Source organism: Ahaetulla prasina, chromosome 2 (genome assembly GCF_028640845.1).
Source record: "Ahaetulla prasina isolate Xishuangbanna chromosome 2, ASM2864084v1, whole genome shotgun sequence".
Lineage (NCBI taxonomy): Eukaryota > Metazoa > Chordata > Lepidosauria > Squamata > Colubridae > Ahaetulla > Ahaetulla prasina.
The window spans coordinates 90116752-90136322 of NC_080540.1; the positions used below are offsets into that span (position 1 = coordinate 90116752).

Sequence of the window (19571 nt, forward strand, 5' to 3'; positions counted from 1 at the left end):
TGTATCTTTCAGCTGCTAAATAGAGGACCAGAAGGAAGAAGTGGCATGTCATGAACAAATTGTTAAGTGCATGAAAGCAGTTGCACTCAGCCACACTCATGCAGCAATATCACACCTCATTTGGACACACTCCATACCACTCACCTGTCTGTGGGCAGGACTTGAAAACAGCGCAGGACTTAAACTCCCTGAGGGTTTCTCCATTGACTTGCCTGTTGGAAACCAACAGGAAGTCACAAGTAAAAGTCTCTTGAGGTCCTCTAATAAAAACCTGAGATCCTTGCTTAACAGCAGCAATGGAGACTGCCAGGATTGCTGTTACTAAGCAATGGAGTCACATCACACTGTGCTTTATGACCATGTTACTTAGCAACGGAAATAAAGTACTGTAATTCCAATTACTGTTGTTAAGTGAGGACTACTTGTAAGTCTGTTCAATCATATACTCTGTGATGGCTTTAAATCAGTGGTAGTCAACTTGGTCCCTACCGCCCACTAGTGGGCGTTCCAGCTTTCATGGTGGGCAGTAAGGGTTTTGTCCGATACTTTTTTTTAATTTAATTGACTTTTTAAAAAAAATTCATAGCATTATTTAAAAACATTTTCATTAGGTTTTCATAAAATTCCCAGTGATAATTTAAATTTCTGAAAATATACTATTTGTATCGCCCGCGCATAAGTTTAGTTCACATTACCTAAGTGAAACTAAATGGCGCTATAATGCGACCGCAAACAAAAGAGCCTCATCTCCAAATAACTCGTGCATCTCCCCCCACACCACCCAGCTGTAACAGACAAGCAGGGCTGGTAGCTGGTGCCCCCCCCAACCCAATCCATGATGCACGAGAGGCATGTGCAGACAACAATACACGGCGCATTACTGTGGAACCGATGGGCGGTTAGAAAATTTTACTACTAACAGAGATACAAAAGTGGGTGGTAGGTATAAAAAGGCTGACTACCCCTGCTTTAAACTCACATTTATAAACTCAGTTTGCTTTAGTCATTCAGGCCCAGAATATTAAGCTTAACAAGGATGCATCCAAGCAAGCATTCAGCAGCTTCTGGAAAACAAGTTGATAGACAGGCCTCTGATTTTATTCAGCTGAACAATTTCTATAGACACCCATTCAACATACAATCCAGGACAGCACTCATCACTGAAGAACAGTATAACCACATAATAAAAAGACTTTAAAAAACAAAAACAAAGACATGTAAATAGAAAAAGTCCTGGGGGGAAACAAAAATCTTCCAGTATGCCATTCCAATCACAGACCGAAACCTTGGGGAGAAAATAATAGGTTTTTAATGCCTTCTAAAAGCTTGCCAGGGTCAGAGCTAGCTGGATCCTGGAGGAGGAGGTGCTGTTTTAAAGGTCAGGACAGCAATGGAGAAGAGGTCTCCTGAGGAATGTTACAAGCTTTGTGTATGGAGCTTGCCAACATCAGAGATAATTGGAGATAAGCTGCCCTTGAAGGACTTTATAGATAAGAGCCATCTCTTAAATCAAACTGGTAACCAGTACAACTTTGTGTTGCTTCTCTACTAAGAACTGTGTTTTCTCAAATTCCACCTACGTTAACCTAGGCAAACAAGGCTGCATTGTGCAACTTCTGAACTGAGTAAGTTAATTCTGAGCATAGAATAATGTATTTACTAAATTGCCTGAATATGAATACTGAGAAATTAGTCCCACTTCTTTCAATGGGGTATGTTATTCGAGGAGTTCAGCCATACTAGTGGATCAATTCATGGTGTAGACATATGATTGCTTAGATGTGAAATCAAGATGTTGACATTCCAAAAATTGAGTGGGTCTTCTAATGATAGCAAATTCAACAGTATTAGAGATGGTGGCTTTCAATTACATTTATATATGCTATGTTTCAGAGAACATTAAACTGTGTTTATATCTTTGACTTTTTTGTTTGGCCCTAAACAGGATGGCTCAAGATATTTTGCATTTGAAATCAAAGACAAAAGAGCACTTTCTTCTTTATCTCCTGCAGAAGGCAACTGGATTGGCAGTAGAACTGTTTTTGAATAACAACAATGAGATAGCAACCTACAAAACTAAAGGTAATAGACTGGCTTTTTAAATTTATTGGTTTAATTTACTGGTGAATATCCAAGGATTCTTAGAGAGTCTAGGGAAGAGTTTATGAAGTATTCATAGCTTAACACTTTAACGTTTCACTGCCATTTTCCAACAAATTGGCTCCAGAAAGTTGTCTGATATATTTTTTTAATTTCCCAATTTTGAGCAAAACAATTACCGTATATACTCGAATATAAGCCGATCCGAGTATAAGCCGAGGTCCCCAATTTTACCCCAAAAACTGGGGTAAACTGGGGACTCGAGTATAAGCCGAGGGTGGGAAATGAGGCACCTACCGGTTGAAACCCTCCTCCCTCAGCTGAGAAGGCTGGCGGCTCCCGCCCGCCCTCTCACTGCACCGGCAGGGCTTCAGTCCGTAAAATGTGAAAAAGAAAAAAACTCGAGTATAAGCCGATCCGAGTATAAGCCGAGGGCTTAAAAAACAACAACTCGAGTATAAGCCGTATAGACCCGAGTATAAGCCGAGGGGACGTTTTTCAGCACAAAAAATGTGCTGAAAAACTCGGCTTATACTCGAGTATATACGGTATGCCCATGTATTTATAATTCTCTATTTATTTGCCATATTCTAATTATATACATTTACATTAAAATATATTATATTAATGAACCCCTGGAAACTTAGTTTTTAATACGTGTTCTCTGAGCAAAGCTCATCTCTATGTTCAGATACATACACAGTTGCTTTTTCTTAGCAATGAAAAGACTTAGTGTTAGGTTTGGGTATTGACGAGGCAGGAGACCAGGTTAGTGACAACAGCTCTTTAATATAGTGTGACCCAGCAAAACTCTGGAGAAAAACCTCTCCTTATATACACTTCAGCCTGAGGCTGCATCCAATCAAGCGAGATATTTCCGCCTAAAACTCCCGCCAAAACTTACAGTAATACATTACACTCCTTCCCTCCCAGAAGGCACTTTGCCAATATTTGCATATTACTTCTCTCGTAGTCCTGCAGGTGCGTGGGCGTCTCCTGACTCTCCCGGACCTCGCAGTTCACTTTCTGGAGTTGAGTCGAGCTTGCCGGAGGGACTTTTCGTTCCTCTGAGCTCCTCCTCCCGGCCATCCGGCCCTGGATTATTCGCCGGCTCGGACCTGCTGTCCTCTAGAGGGACCGGAGGGTGTCGCTGGACCTCGCCTGACTCAGATAAGTCTCTGTTTGGTTCTTTGCTTACGCTTTCTGTTTGTTCTTGGCGCCGGTCAGCTGTGGGGTTAATTAAATCATAGTCAGGGCTGTTCTCGCCTAATTCTGCCTTATCGCTCAATCTGTTTCTTAATTGATCTATGTGGCGCCTCCAGATTCTGCCATCGTCTAGTTCCACTAGATAAGATTTGGGGCCCGTTTTGTCTATGACTATCCCCCTCTTCCAGTTAGGGCCGTCGCTGTAATTATGTGCCCACACCGAGTCTCCTATGTTTAACTCTCGGATTCTATCTGGTTTTGTTTTGAACCCGCCCTGTACGTAGTTCGGTGTAGCCGGTCTAGCGGGCACCGTAGCTTCCGCCCATTAATAGCTCGGCTGGGCTGCGGCCGGTGGCCACACAGGGGTCCTGTGTTGACGGTTAGGAATGCGCCGATTTGTGCCTGCCAATCGCCGGGCCGCTTCGTGATAGCGCCGCACCGACAAAACGCTCAGCAAGGCCGTTCGACGCAGGGTGGAACGGCGCTGAGAGGGCATGTCGGATGCCCTCTTCAGCCAGGTACCCTTCAAATAATGCTGCGGTGAACTGTGGGCCGTTATCGGACACGAGGGTGTCCGGTAGCCCGTGCGTGGCGAAAAGGTGTTTTAGTGCTGAGATGACAGCTCCCGCGGTTGTGGATTTCATTAGGATGATCTCCAGCCATTTGGTGGTGGTAGTTCCTGAACTTACATCTTTGGCGCTGATGTCGCCCCCCGCAACTTCCGCATTCCTCCGGGTCTTCCCTTGTCGATTTTCCGGTGTAGTGGACTTCTTCCTCCTCTTCGCTGGTTGACTCACGATAGGTTTCTTCGTGGTGGACTGTGCTCGGCTTTGCGCCCGCCATCGGCGTGAGTCGCTTTTGTAAGGTGTCTGCTGCATGGTTGGACATCTCATGGGCTCTGGCTTCGTCCAGAGCGTTTGCCAATGTCAGGTTGCTCTTGGCTAGCAACCGTCTCCTCAAACGGATGTCTCTGACCCCCCGTATAAGTTGTTCCAGCAGCTCTTCGTCCAGATCGCGGTACTCGCAATGCTTGGAGGCTTGTCTCAGGGCTGCCATGTAGTCGCTGATAGACTCGCCTTCTTGTTGCCCGCGCCCCAAACTCGCACTGGCCGAACGATTTGGACGGGCTGGTGCGAGTGATTCTTCAGGAGGGTCTGAAGGGTCTGCCACGATACGGAGTGTAGCGGTGTTGGCTCCGCTAGGGCTTCTGCGACGGCGATGACTGCTGACCCACAGTGGCTTATGAAGTAAGCCCGTTTGCGGTTGTCGGAGACTCCTGTAGCTCGCTTGCCTCCAGGAAACTTTCAAACGGGTCATATATATTCCCCATGTCTCCTGGGCAGGGTCAAACGGAGTGGGTGGCGTGTAGCCGGTCATCGCTGCATTCGCCGTCACCTTGCTGGGTTTGATTCTCGTAGTGAGTTCAGCTCTGTTCTGGTGCTCTGCCTCAATATCCCACCTTCGTCGCCAATGTTAGGTTTGGGTATTGACGAGGCAGGAGACCAGGTTAGTGACAACAGCTCTTTAATATAGTGTGACCCAGCAAAACTCTGGAGAAAAACCTCTCCTTATATACACTTCAGCCTGAGGCTGCATCCAATCAGAAACGAGATATTTCCCGCCTAAAAGTCCCGCCAAAACTTACAGTAATACATTACACTTAGTTTGCTATAGTCTTCTTCAAAGATATCCTGTCTTAAGTTCTTGAGATTTCAAGTGGTCTCCCATCCATGTATTAACCATGTAAATAGGGATATCATTCATACTTAAATATGTTCAGACAGATACAAACCTGCTTAGGCTGATTATGTATCATCAGGTTGTTAACCCATAGGGATCACACGGACTTTTTTTAATGTAATTTGTTCCTAAAATGGTCCTTCAGCACTTCCACATGTGCTCCCCTCGCCATTGTAACTGAGTCCATCCACCTTGCTGCTGGTTGTCCTCTTTCTGTCTTTCCTTCTGCCCTTTCCCCAACGTTTTTCCCAGAGACTCGAGTCTTCACATAACATTTCTGAAGTAGGATAATTTGACCCTGGTCATTTGTGTCTTGAGTGAGGACTCTTGGGATGATTTCTTTCAAGATCCATTTATTTATTCATTTAAGAGTCTGTCATCTGCACCTCTATAACTGTCTGGTTTGGTTCTGCAACCCAATAAGACAGACACAGACATCAGAGGATAATTAGAACTGCAGAAAAAATAATTGTTACCAACCTGCTTTCCATTGAGGACCTGTATACTGCACGAGCCAAAAAGAGGGCTGTGAAAATATTTACAGATCCCTCACATCCTGGACATAAACTGTTTCAACTCCTACCCTCAAAATGACGCTATAGAGCACTGCACACCAGAACTAGACACAAGAACAGTTTTTTCCCGAAGGCCATCACTCTGCTAAACAAATAATTCCCTCGACACTGTCAAACTATTACTAAATCTGCACTACTATTAATCGTTTCCATCACCAATCTCTTTCCACTTATGACTGTATGACTGTAACTTTTTGTTGCTATCACTAAGGGTTAAATTGTACCCTATGACCATCATTTGTGTTGTAAATGTTGTACCTTGATGAAGGTTTTTTTTATTTTTCTTTTATGTACACTGAGAGCATATGCACCAAAACAAATTCCTTATGTGTCCAATCACACTTGGCCAATAAATTATATTCTATTCTATTCTCATCATCCCCATCACCCATCTCCTTCCATTTATGACTGTAACTTTATTGCTTGTATCCTTATGATTTATATTGATATCGATCGTTTCCTGATTGCTTATTTGTATCATATGACTATCATTAAGTGTTGTACCCTATGATTTTTGGTGAACCTATCTTTTCTTTTATGTACACTGAGAGCATATGCACCAAGACAAATTCCTTGTGTTTCCAATCACACTTGGCCAATAAAAAATTCTATTCTATTCTATTTATTTTTTCGGCTGGCCAGTATTCTCAGGAGTCAGGGGTCAAGCCTTGGGTATTTTTGCCTAGCAGAACGACTCCTTGAAGAATTTGTTCTGAACTCATCAAAAGCCCACATATCTCAATTCTTTTCTTCCTGCCTACACTCAAACAACCCACCCACCCACCACCCTGTGGTCTTTTGTGTGGGGCCTCCTCAACAGCCCCTATTCGGGGAAGCTATCCACCCAGAAAGCAAACTGTGATTCACACGCGAACGTCCCCCTAAAGTCTGTATGTCAACCAGCCCACGGTTTTGTGTGTGTCCTTCGCAAAAACTTTTTCAACAGCGATCCCTCCCAGCAAACAAAGAAGAAGGCAGGCCGCTAACTCAAGGTTATCTCCGCCGATAAGCCTCACCACGTCTGCTCCTCCCCTCCCCCTCCGATCCGGACGCCCCTCCAAGTTTCCCACTCCGCGCCAAGGTGCGAGGGAGGGGAGCGAAGGCGGGGCCGGAGGAGGAGAAGCGGGCGAGCTGGCGGGCAGCGCTCCTCACATGTGGCGGGAGGCCTCCCTTCTTTAATGAAAACATGAGTCAGCGGCTGGCGTCGGCCGCGGATTTTCTAAACATTTCCTCATATCCTGAGAAAGGGGCGAACCGAGGGAGGAGGGAAAGATGGAGGCTGGTAGGAGGGAGAGGGGTGGCGGCGGCGTGGGGGGGCGGGGGAAGGAAGAGAGAGGCCAGAATCGAAAGCAGGCATCCACATCAGGGAGACCGAATGGGATTGAGAAGCTCGCAACCCATAAAAGTCAAGCTTTGAACCGATCTGCACCGTGCGCAGACCCAACGCGCCCACCCCGATTGAATTGGGATTGTTCCGCTTGGAAGGATGGGAGTCGGACCGTTCGCACCGGCTCTTCCTCCAGCTCTCGTCTTCCTTTGACTTTTTTGCCACCTCTTTGGGCTGCAGCGTTTGTTGCGTCTTCCAGTTCCACTTATTTGAAGCTAGCCTCCCCCCACACAAACACCCCTCTTCTCCAGAAAGGGGAAAAAAATCAAATCAAAAGAGTTCTTTTTCTCCCCCCCCCCTTTTCCATCCTTCCTGTCTCTGTCTGCGAGTACGATCCAAAAAGTTTGAACCCAAAGTAGGATTAAATCAACAACCGCAAAGCCTCATTCCTGGCAGAGGCTTCTTGTTGGTTTAAAAGAACCGCTGCAGAGCTGGAGCAAGGGCTCCGTTTAGGATCCTGTGACGAATACTCTGGGGGGTAATAAAAAAGCAAACCAGAGACTCTAGGCAGGCTGTAAGCGCTCTGGGCATCCTTCTCCTTCCCCCCCCCCGTCCCGCCCCTTCAAGCTTCAGACAACCCTCCCCAGGCATTTTTTTTTCTGCTTTCCCCTTTTTTTTTTTTTTGCAAGACTGCCTAGCTCAGCTGAAGGACTCGGGGCAGTCGGAGAAACTTCAGAAGAAGGATAAAAGTTTTGGAGGGGACTCCCAGCAAGTTCTGGGCGCCGTTTGGCGAAAGCAGCCCTTTCTGCAAAGTTAAGGTAAGCCCTTCCGTAGCCTCCTTTGCTTTTAGTGCTTCAGCTCTTATTTGTTTGCACCAGCCTAAAAACAAGATGTAAATGGAAACTTTTTTTTAACGGATCCAGATGTGGAGGGCTCAACCATATTTGCTTTTGGGATCAGTTTCCAAAAGGCCAAAACGCAGCATTTGCAAAGATTTAAATGCTTCTTTTCCCCTCAATTTCTTTCTTTTGCTGCTTTCCAAGGAGCATCTCAATATAAAGTGGAGTTACAAACCCCTTGTTTCAGGGGCTGAACTTCAAAGGTCTGAAAGAGAAATGGGGACAAACCTGAACCTTCAGCCTAGTGACTCCCATTTCCTAATTTCAGTTTACGGTACTGGAGTAAGATTTTTGTGTTTGTGTTCATCCAGTGGAATATAGCAGCTAGCATTTGAAACATAAATTGTTTGCAATACCCTAAGGACTCAAAAAAGAAAGAAGAAAGTCTATTGGTTTGCCTGAGGATGGGAAAAAGCATCTCTCTCTGTCCTCTTTATCATCCTTTTTTGTAATAGTTTTAAGCTCAGATTTCAAGAGTAGTAAACTACTGGTTTTACTTTCATTATTTAAAGATGAACTTTATGATGTGGGAAAATGGCTTTCTGGAGAGCCAAACACTGAAGTGTGAAAAGGGATGATATAATATACTGTTCTCAGAATATTGCTGAGAAAAAAACTTTTAGCATAGTTGCTGCTACAGCAACATCTCCTGGAAAGATAGAAATGGCTAGTTATACTTTTTCCATGCTTCAGGCATCATCTGTATCACCTGCTACTGAATTTTTCTCCTTTATAGGCAGAAAGAAAACTAAATTGAATTCAAAACTTTCTGAGAGGGGATGCTCAGGGTACAAGTTCAAAATACTCCAGTTTGGGTTCATGACAATTTTTCTGACTTTTCTGTAATATTTGTGTGTTGTTTTGACCAATTTGCAAGTATCTGAAACTTGAAACATATCCATGTCAAGTTCCAAAGCCCCCATTCTGAACACAAATTAGAACAACTGAGCATGAAACACTTCTGGAATGGCTGGAACAGTATTGGGATGCTTCCAGTAATGCTGGAACAACCTGTCTCGAATTTGAAACAAGTATTGTGAGCTCAGAAGAGCTCATTTAGAACTTTTCTATTACTTGACCTATGAACTCACCAGAGTGGGTACTTCATCACACCAGTATTTCTCACAGTGTAGTACATTCAGTGCATGTGTGTTTGTAGGGCATCTTCTTAACCACTGTTGTGAAGGAACACGAGCTACTTGCTACAAATCCTGATTTCAATTTCAAAAATTAACTTCCTGGGTGGTCTTCGAGAAACAACTTAATTTCAAATCCAGTTGGTGATACAGCAAAATTAACTAGTCTATAGAATGTCATGACAACAGGCCATCTAGATTAAAATGCACAGGCAACTAAAATACAGCTATGAGGCAAGAACACGAATCCCATAGCTGTTTATTTGAACATCCCTCTGTTTATTTGAAAGAAACACAATTATAATATAGGCTTGCTTTCTTGCTACTAAAATAAGTTTTATCCTTTTAGTGCCACCCTCTTTTATAATGTTCCTTTTTTGGGAGGGAAGGTTTGAACTAAACAATATGATATATGTTGTAATTTTATAATATTAATGTTTCAAAGTGTCTATTGTTTATTCCCAGTAATGTGAATTTATGACTGAAAGTTATTTAGCTGGTGTTGGCCTTATTACGCATTGAGTTCTTTCCAAGATTCTGGGATGCTGCAATGTATCAGCATAGTATATGTGCAGATCATCAAGCAATATGGCCTTTTGCAATTGACAGAGATTTTTCAATGTACAGATTTTCTATGTGCCATTCAATAGTATTGGTGTGGCATCCAGTGTGCCAATAACAACTGAGACTACCATGGCCAATTTATGCTATAATCTTTCCATTTCTAGTTTCAGATCTTGATAGTTTATTATCTTTTCCAATTCTTCGTCTTTTTTGTCTATCCCCTAATATTGCCACATCAATTATGTACATTTTCTGTTTTTCATGTAGTTATATCTGGTGTGTGATGAGGCAAGATTTTATCAGTCTGTATTCATAAAACCTACAATATTTTAACATTATTATTATTAGCTCTTTTATTCCTTAAACATGAAACTCAGTCAACTGAACATTTAAAAATGTATCACAAATATCATTGACTGGTGTTGATGGTTGCTGCCAGCATCCTAGGTATCAACCAAGTATCTTCTTAAAATGTACAATGTTCCAAGTAGCACAGTTTTTGTAGTTCCGCTGGTGTTATTGCAGGAAGCTGTAATTTCTTGATGTATTTTGTAAAATTCTTGGACATGGTACCAAGCACCCCGATGACAATGGGTATCACGGTTACATGTTTTATCCATAATCATGTCGTTTTGATGGCCAGGTTGCGGTATTTCATGATTTTTTCCAGTTCTTTTATCTTCGATCTGGCATCTCCTGGTACACAATGTCAATAAAGTATACGTTTCAGTTTTTGACAACTGTGATATCTGGCATGTTGTGTTCCAAATGACGATCGGTCTGTATTCAAAATTGCCACAAGATCTTCACCTTCTCATTTTCGACAACTTTTTCCACTTTATTTGGAAAATTGTTTATTAATTATTATTATTGTTGTTATATTTATTGTCAGCCCAACTGTAATTAGGTTTTGATGACTTCTCATAATGCATTCCAGGTCATTTAAGTCTCCTCTGCTTTTCTGCAGTTTTTCTTTGAAGTGTACCAAGCTCTGGATCCTTCAGAAAATAACAAACACATCATGAGTGCCAGAACCCTGCAGAGAATATGCCCTGAGCCCAGGACTCCTTGCCTAGACTGAATTTGGTGTTTTTTATTCTTCCAGCTAGGCTTCATTCTGAAGAAACATGGAGTGATTTAGAATACTGCCCAGCCAAGGAAGCAAATTCAGGAGGGATATGTTCCCTTTCTAGTCTCCCATTGCTGCTGTGGCAGTTACTTCTGAACTGCAAGGCCCAGTGTTGGGTGTTATTTTCTTCTTCTAAGCAATGGATAGAATCCATGCCTGGTTTGTTAGATCAGCTATCTTTGCTGCCTCTGGCACACCTGAATTGCTCAAATGCAGTCATGAAGTTGAATAGAAAATGACATGTCCCTTCCCCCAAATACTGAACAGAATAGGAATGGAGGGCATCATATGCATTTGAGAATGCATTAGGGATATGAAAAAAGCAAAGGAATTAGGTTAGATATTTTCTAGGGAAAAGTTGAATATTTGCATTAGAAGATCACCAACTTGACATTTGTTTTTACTCTGTTAAAATCCAAGTATCCGCCCAGTATCCTTGACTGAATATTGTCTGGACCCAATGATTTATTTAGACATGATTTGTCCTGAAGGCCTATGATTTCATCCAGTAAGCCTCTGTTTGCAGTACTATCTTACATCTTCCAATTCCATTTCTTTCCGTAGCATATCTATTGTCTGATAGACTGCCAACTCCTCCAACTTTTCTTACTTCGAAATGTATTGTAAAGCATTCTGGTTAGTTGCAGCTTCTAACTGTAAGTAGCAGCTTCTAACTAACATTGCCTGAATGTGAGCAAAGAGCTTGGCGGTATTGGTTGGATCTGGATAAACCTTAAGACCATTAGGAACACACATGGGAAACTGAAAAAAAAACATTGGAAAAAGGCAATGTCAAATGACTTCCATATTCCTTCCACCAGAATTACACTGATCAATCATTATACTGTAAATACCGGGATCTAAGTTTGACACAAGAGAGTCTCCGATCTTAGTTTTAGCTTCAGTATTCTAGTTAGCTTGTATGATGACATTTTTTAAAATACTGAGATCTCTAAGCATTCTGAAGACTTAGACCTCTATTTTCCCTTTTAATTTTTATTAATTTTTACTATTTACTATTTAGAGAAATTTGTTCTTTTTAAATTAAATGTGCTAATACTAGTCTTCCCCCCACCCCTTTGCACCCATATGTTTCACAGGAATTATATCATAGTCACTATTACCAATTGGTTCATTACTCTGTGTGTTTATTGCTTATTTTGATCATAGACCAGCATAAAGCTATTTTCCAAAGCACCTGAAGGCAGCACAAGAAGCAATGGGTGGAAACTAATCAAGGAGAGAAGCAACTTAGAACTAAGGAGAAATTTCCTGACAGTTAGAACAATCAATAAGTGGAACAACTTGCCTGCTAAATGCTCCAACACTGGAAATTTTTAAGAAAATGTTGGATAGCCATTTGTCTAAAATGGTGTAGGGTTTCCTGCCTGGGCAGGGGGTTGGACTAGAAAACCTCCAAGGTCCCTTCCAACTCTGTTATTATGTTATGTAAAGCAACATAACAATCATTCTAAAATAGAAATAAAACATCATACTGAAATAATACAAAAGTAAAAAAATAAGAATTATTGGCATAGAATTGCAAAGTATACGGATTAAGGCCCGATAGAAACCTATAAAATTAACAATCTATAGTTTAAATGTTTTAGTTAAGTAAGGTGGATAACTACAAATAAAGAAGAAGTAATAGGCTCTACAAGATCCCAGGAGAATGTAAAGTTATCCCAATTTCCATTGAGCCTAGTACCTGCTGAAGACCTACTAGGGCTTGATTGGGATTATGATGGTTATGATCCAACCAACTACAGCAAGAAAATAGCAAGATAAGACATGGAATGGTATGTGTATAAAAGGTAGACAGGATTATAAAATAAATTGAATCATGGCAACCTAGGCAAAGTTCATCATCGCTTCACTCGTAGGAGCATTATTTTTGATCATAGCTCTGACGCAAAACTGGGCTACAGTATATAAAATCTCTGCCTTCTGGTCAATTAGCAGAAGACTAAGGTAATCAGTCTCCAACCTGCCTGGGTATCATATGATAAATACATTATACATGTCTTGTAGATTTCTATTAAAAAGACAATAACATATGATCCATGTTTTCAATTTGCCCTTCGCTGCAGAGACAGAGGAAGCAGAGGTAGGAGCAACTCTTTAGGCATGTTACAGAATCTACCTTCCAAAGGGCAGAGGGGGAAGGGCATTGCAGCTGGCAAATATAAAACATCTCCTTGTGGTTTGAAGGATAGTATTGTACAGGTAATGTGCAGGAGCACATTTTTGTGAATTCACTTACTGGTAATTAATATAGATCATTTTTTTAGGGCCATATACCGGTACCTGGCATGTTACTTGAAAGATGCTTTGGCCTGATCAGTTCCACTGAAATCAATACATCAGAGAAGACTGTGCAGTGCGTTAGGGTGACACCAAGTAATTTCCACACAAAGTATAAAACAGATTGTACAACTGGGGAGGGGGGGCAACATCTAATGGTTCTAAATTCTTACATTTGGAAGTTTTAAGACAGCCGCACTATACTTTGGCCTCAAATAATTTTATTCCACTAGATAGGTAAATTACGTTCTATCACAAAGAAATTTTTTAGTATGGCAACTATACTTCTGACCTCTTATAGAGATTGAGTTTGGGGCCTCCACAAGCCAGTGGCGTAGAAAACAAGTCTGAGATATTTGAAGGTTTGAATCTATTCAGTGTTATTCCCTTTTCCTTGTCTCCTGTAATTATGTCTAAAATTTTTGAAACAACCATGATTTTTAATTTTTGCTAATTTATAATTAAATAGTTTGTGCACTTGACTTAGGGCTCTGTTCAAGCCAATGGGTGAAATAGAAGATGAAGGCTGCATTATCTGAATATAAAGTGGTACAGTAGGTCTACCAGGGAGGTTTGGAGGATGATGCTGTAAATTTTGGGAGACGTGCTATCATATAATTAATAAATTAGATCTTGTATATGAGACAGAAACCTGGTTGCTTTTGTTCTGGTCAGCTGGTTGATTGTTCTGGGTCACCAAATATGTGGGAATTAAAATATCAGCCAGAAAATTTAAAATTCTAGACCATCATTTATGAAAATGAACTTCTAGCCACTCTACGTAGCCCTTCAACATTTTAGATTTCCAACAGTCAAGAATGCTGGAATTTGAAGAAAATTGTTTTCTAGGCAATACTTCTTGCCTGAAAAAAAATTCAGTACTTCCCACCTTGATTATTAACAGTTGGACACAGTATTTGAACTAGTTGGGACATAACATACTCTAAGAAGCATTCATTGATCTGAGAATAAGAACAACTGTGAGGCATATAAAATTATATATGTAATAAAACTTGTATTGAGTAAAAAACAACAACAACTCTGCATTGCTTTTCCTAACTGTTGCCATGGATTGTGGTAACTGAATTCTACTCTTGGTTTGAATATTCAGCTTTCTTCTGACTTGTAACTTGATTGATGTTCTCTCCTGTCCTGGAGGAAAATCTCAAAATTCTGGAGTTAGAAAACCAAGAGAAGGAAGACCTTGAACTTGACAGAAGCAGGAAGTGGTGGTTTAAAAGAGAAAATTCCCATTTTCTCTTTGAAACCATTCTTGAATACATTGAATACATTTGAAGACCCATTCTTGAATACAGCTCATCTGTCTGGAACCCATACCACATCTCTGACATTAATACAACTGAACGAGTCCAAAAATATTTTACAAGAAGAGTTCTCCGCTCCTCTGTAAACAACAAAATACCTTATTCTACCAGACTTGAAATCCTGGGATTAGAGAATTTAGAACTCCGCTGACTCCGACAAGACCTGTATTTAACACACAGAATCATCTATTGCAATGTCCTTCCTGTTAAAGACTTCTTCAGCTTCAATAGCAATAATACAAGAGTAAACAATAGATTCATACTTAATGTCAACCGCTTCAATCTTGATTGCACAAAATATGACTTCATTAACAGAGTTGTTAATTCTTGGAATACACTACCTGACTCTGTGGTCTTCTCTCCAACTCCTAAAAGCTTTAACCAAAATCTGTCTACCATTGACCTCACCCCGTTCCTAAGAGGACTATAAGGGGCATGCATAAGTGCACAAAAGTGCCTACCATTCCTGTCCTATTGTTTCCTTTCAATATATGTTCCTGTATATAATGTTGTGACAAAATTAAAAAAAAAAAATCTCTTGGTTGTAAAAAAAAAATGCTTCCTTTTTCTGAGTGAAATTCTTGTGCTGGCCTGATGTCACAGAAACTAAAGGTAGCAAAGGATATAGGCTTAAATGATAGAAAACACAAGACACTTGCATTTTTCTTCAAGACTTCAAAGTTTCTGGAAATTTTACTTCTCTAGTCCTGAGGAATGTTGTATTTATTGAGGAATGTTACAGTTTGGACAGTTGTTGCCAGAGCCCCTTACTCTTATTTGGTGTGATCCCACTTGCATTTTCCTACTGCTGTTCTGCTAAAAGCACAACATTAATTTTGCCTGGGTTCAGCTTTAACCTCTAGCCTTTTGTTGGTATGCCTGACCTAGGGCCTGACCTCTACGGTATTCCCCACTGACCTCTTCTGTTCTTTGCCTAGCCCTAAACCTATTCCCAGCTTTAGTATGACAAAGTACTAAAGCCAGTGTGCAGTGGGACATGTGCAAGCAACCTGTGTCAGGCAATCAGAACTGTCAGCTCCTTGCAGCTACTGTCACTAAGATAGACTGGAGGCCTTGTACATTAGCCCCCTCCCCTTAATCTCAGGGTTCTGATTGCAAATGGCACAATTTATCGACTTAAAAGGATGACCTTCATGTATAGCAGCTTATGTGCAATTCTTCCAGGAAGATTCTTGGGTTATGACTACAATGTTTAAAGTTCAGAAACCACCTCTAGCATCACAATTTTATGGTTGGTCAGATAGCCAGCCAAATGTTTAGACTGGATTTGGCCTGTTTGCCTTCCTAGCCAGTCCTTCCCAAGAAACTGGGGTAGGCAGATTGATGATGACGACGATTGGTCACACAGTCAGCACAATGCTTAGGCGCAAGTTGGTATTTTTATCCACTGATTGAATCCTTCCCAAAGACCTGGAAGAGGCAAATGATGGTGTTTGATGGTCTTAAAGGTACTGGATGTAAGCTGCTTCATGCAAAGCTGCTTTTTGCAATTGACAGGTGCTGTTTTTTCCCCCCAGTTATGGTTAGTCACACAGTCAGCCAAATGTTCAGACTGTATTTGACATTTTTACACCCCCACCCACATCAAATCCTTCCCAAGGTCATGGGGATAGGAAGATATTTTATGGTGTTAGAGATATTCTCGCAGGATAATTCCATCTTTTTTTAATGTATAATTCAAAGTGTCAAACATACCTAATACAAGCAGTCTTGTTTAGTAACTGTCTCATTTAGCTACCCTTCATACTTGCAACAATGATGAAAAATAACTTTGCAGCCAATGCTCACATTTTCATGTCTATAAAGCAAAGTATTAGTTGAAGTAAGATCATTAACATGGCCATGCTTTCACTTAGCACTTCACTTAACGACCGAGTTGCCAGGCCCAATTATGATTGCTAAATGAGGACTACCTCTATTCCTGCCTCCTGTTTTCCCCCATCACAACCCTGTGAGATAAGTTTCTTTTATTACTTCTTGACTCTAGTTTAAAAGAACACATAGATTAATAGATACTCTAATAGATATCTATTAATAGATATTAATAGAAACTTTATTGCTAATGTGAATCTATGACCTGAGAATTGTGATTTGAATCATTTAATTATGTTACAGTTCAGGACAATGTTCTCATTTTGAATACAAAATTAAAGTTTGTGCTGACTTTCAAATTGTTCTGGCCTGGCTTATCCTGGTAAATAACTAAAAGACATTAACAAATGATGCTGGGAATTATGTTTGTTTGTATAAACAAAAAAAGGGGGAGAATCCCTTTAAAATGTATGAAAGGAATGCGTGTGTTGTTTCTTGGCATTCGTGTTTAAATAAAACTACAGGGTCCTTTCTAAATGGATGAGTAATAGAGCATAATTAATTTTCTGCTCAATTATGCATTATTATAAGTTATTGCTTGTATACTCTCTGAATATATTAATAATACTTTAGAAACCATGGGTATACCCTCTGTTTCAAACATGCACAACAAGCTTAGTAATATCCCCTTAGTATTCTACTGACCAGTTGCTGCTGGAATGTGAAATTGCCAAAGTTAAAGTGCACAACAAAAAATATTTGTGGCTTTGTTTAGATATTTGATTCCTACTTAACTGTTTATACAAATATTTGTTATCTTTTTTTGGGGGGGGTAACGGAGCAGGAAGTCTAGACTAGCCAATTCAAATAGGTGAGGGGCGTGGGAAAGCAACAAGTAGACCATAGGTAATTTAATTGAACTTAATTGAACTTAAAAAGCAGCTCATAAGAAGAAACTATCTTTACAGGAACAAAGTGTTTTCATGCTGTCAGATAAAACTGCATGAGAGCTGTGATCCATCATCTTTTATTAAAAAGAAATGTTTTTGTAAGCAAGGCATGCAAAAAAAAAAAAAAGAACCAAGGGACCAACATGCCACTGAGGTGTAGGAGGGATCCCTTCTTCTTCATTCTTAATTAAAATCTCTTCAATCTCTTTTGTCCCTGTTATAAGAACTAAGCTAAGAACAGATTCAGCCGGCCTCCAATGTTCCTTAAAAATTCATCGGATGAAGTGGAAGAAAAAGAAGCATATTAAGTTAAATCAGGAAAAGAAGAAAACACAAGGGTCTCTACTCTTTCATATTCCCAGCAGTAAGAATAATTTCCTTTCTCACTGAGGTCTTTTGACTTTTACAGAGATTGGCTTGTTTTTAGAAAGAATGAAAGAATTTTTTTAAAAAAACTTGCAGAAATAAAATAAAAGCTAAGGCAGTAGGATTTCTGCAAGTCTTAGTGGGTAGTTCTTTTGCAATAGCTAAACAAAGAAATGCTTCAACTCATTCCCAGAACACTGCCTTTAGTGTGAATGCATTAAATGCCTGTGTGATAGCTCTCTATCACAGCAGTGACAAAGTATCTCATGGTACCATAATTAATAAAATGGTAAATTTATACAGAATGTATGCAACTCTATCTACAATCCTTAAGATTCATAAATCATGCAGTAATAAACGTCACAAATGCCATGGAACGTGAAATGACATGAAACAGAAGGGACATTTTACTATATGTGGTGACAAGTAAAAAAATCCTGGAAAGATCAAACATGGTGCAATACAGAACATTTTGGAAATCAAATTTGAAATGAAACCACATTTTTTTTATTACATAGAATCCTGGCCGGGGGGTGGGGGGTGGGGAGGGAATCCCACAAGAAATATATGTTCACAGCAGCAAGAACATATTTTGCCCAGCACTGGAAGAAAAATACAATTCTGAAAATATCTCTTTGGAAACTTAAACTTGGAGAGAATATGGGAGAATTAAACTGGAAGAATATGGCAAAGAACAGCCAGAAATAGGAAATGACAAAAAAAATTCTGGGAACATAACATGGCCATATTTATTCAGATTTTGTCATTCGATTATCTAATATAGGAGATAGGAAGGTTGATAGTTTGTATTAATATCCTTCAGTATTTTTCTCATTGTTGTTAGTTGCGAAGTCCTATCTGACCCATGGACAACATTCCTCCAGGCCTTCCTGTCCTCTACCATCCTCTGGAGTCCATTTAAGCTCACGCCTTCAGTGACTCCATGCAGCCACCTCATTCTCTGTCGTCCCTTTCTTCTTTTGCCCTCAATCTTTCCCAGCATTAGGCTCTTCTCCACTGAGTTCTTCTTTCTCATTAGGTGGCCAAAGTATTTCAGTTTCATCTTCAGGATCTGGCCTTCTAAAGAGCAGTCAGGGTTGATCTCCTCTAGGACTGATTTGTTTGTTCACCTTGCAGTCCAAGGGACTCACAGGAGTCTTCTCCAGCACCAGAGTTCAAAGGCCTCAAGTCTTTGGCACTCAGCCTTTTTCTCCTTACTGGCTTAGTATATACATAATATGGATCGCTGTGATTTTCCTCCTGTTACGACAAATATTATACATTTTGTATTTTTAATCCAATGGTATAAAAATCCTCCGGGGCACAGGAGAAACCTGGACATTGTATAACTTCAGCCAATTTTCATTCTCAGTAATCTATATAAGGTTCAGAGCTTTTATATCGAACTGTGATATTTGGGGACTGAACAGTTAATGTTCTGGCTTCTCCAGCTTGAAAGAATTTTTCTCCTAGTTTCAACTATGTGTTGGAAAATGCCCAAGTCTGCAGTTCTTTAGAAAGTAGAATAATTTTTAAAAAAAAAAATGCATCCACAAGCCTCAAAGAAATGAAAATTTATTTTATAGCTTGTCCAAGGCAAGAGAGAAAGATAAATAATGCCACAGAACTGAGGTGGCGTCTAGTTTACAAAGAGAAAACACCATCTTTAGAATGGAGACTTGAAATGATTTGTTTTCTCCTGGCCCTGATTCAGAGTAAACCACAAGCAAACATATTTTCAGTATACTTTCAGTATAAATAAGACAATGAGACTTGCCAGTAAAAGCAATTCAAACATGAATGTAGCAATTTAATTGGTGCCAATTACTGTGTCTTGGTAATGTTGAGAATTCAGCCACAACTCCTTAGAATCCTGCATGTCCAAGAAAATGATAGTACTGGAAAAGCGATACAAATGGGTTAGTGCGATGTGTTGGGAATCTATTACCTGTTTGGGTTTTCCTGTAAGTGAGCAGTTATGAGATTTACATAAGCGACTTTGTCACATATTAGAAGCGTCAGCAACTTCTTAGCGATTATTAGTATTTTAGGATCACCTTCTTGTATAGGTAATGTGACGTAGCAGCATTTCTTTTCCTGTGTATCTAAATGCGACT

The 19571-nt window shown here is 40.4% G+C and overlaps 1 protein-coding gene across 1 annotated transcript in view; it reads left to right on the forward strand.

Annotated features, from left to right (window-relative positions):
- Nucleotides 1-7611: 7611 nt before the first annotated feature.
- PDGFRB (platelet derived growth factor receptor beta) overlaps nt 7612-19571 on the forward strand; it is a 121767-nt gene continuing 109807 nt past the window's right edge. The window contains exon 1 of the mRNA XM_058167064.1: nt 7612-7766. The gene's annotated coding sequence lies outside the window, so the exon portion shown is untranslated. The remainder of the gene's footprint in view (nt 7767-19571) is intronic.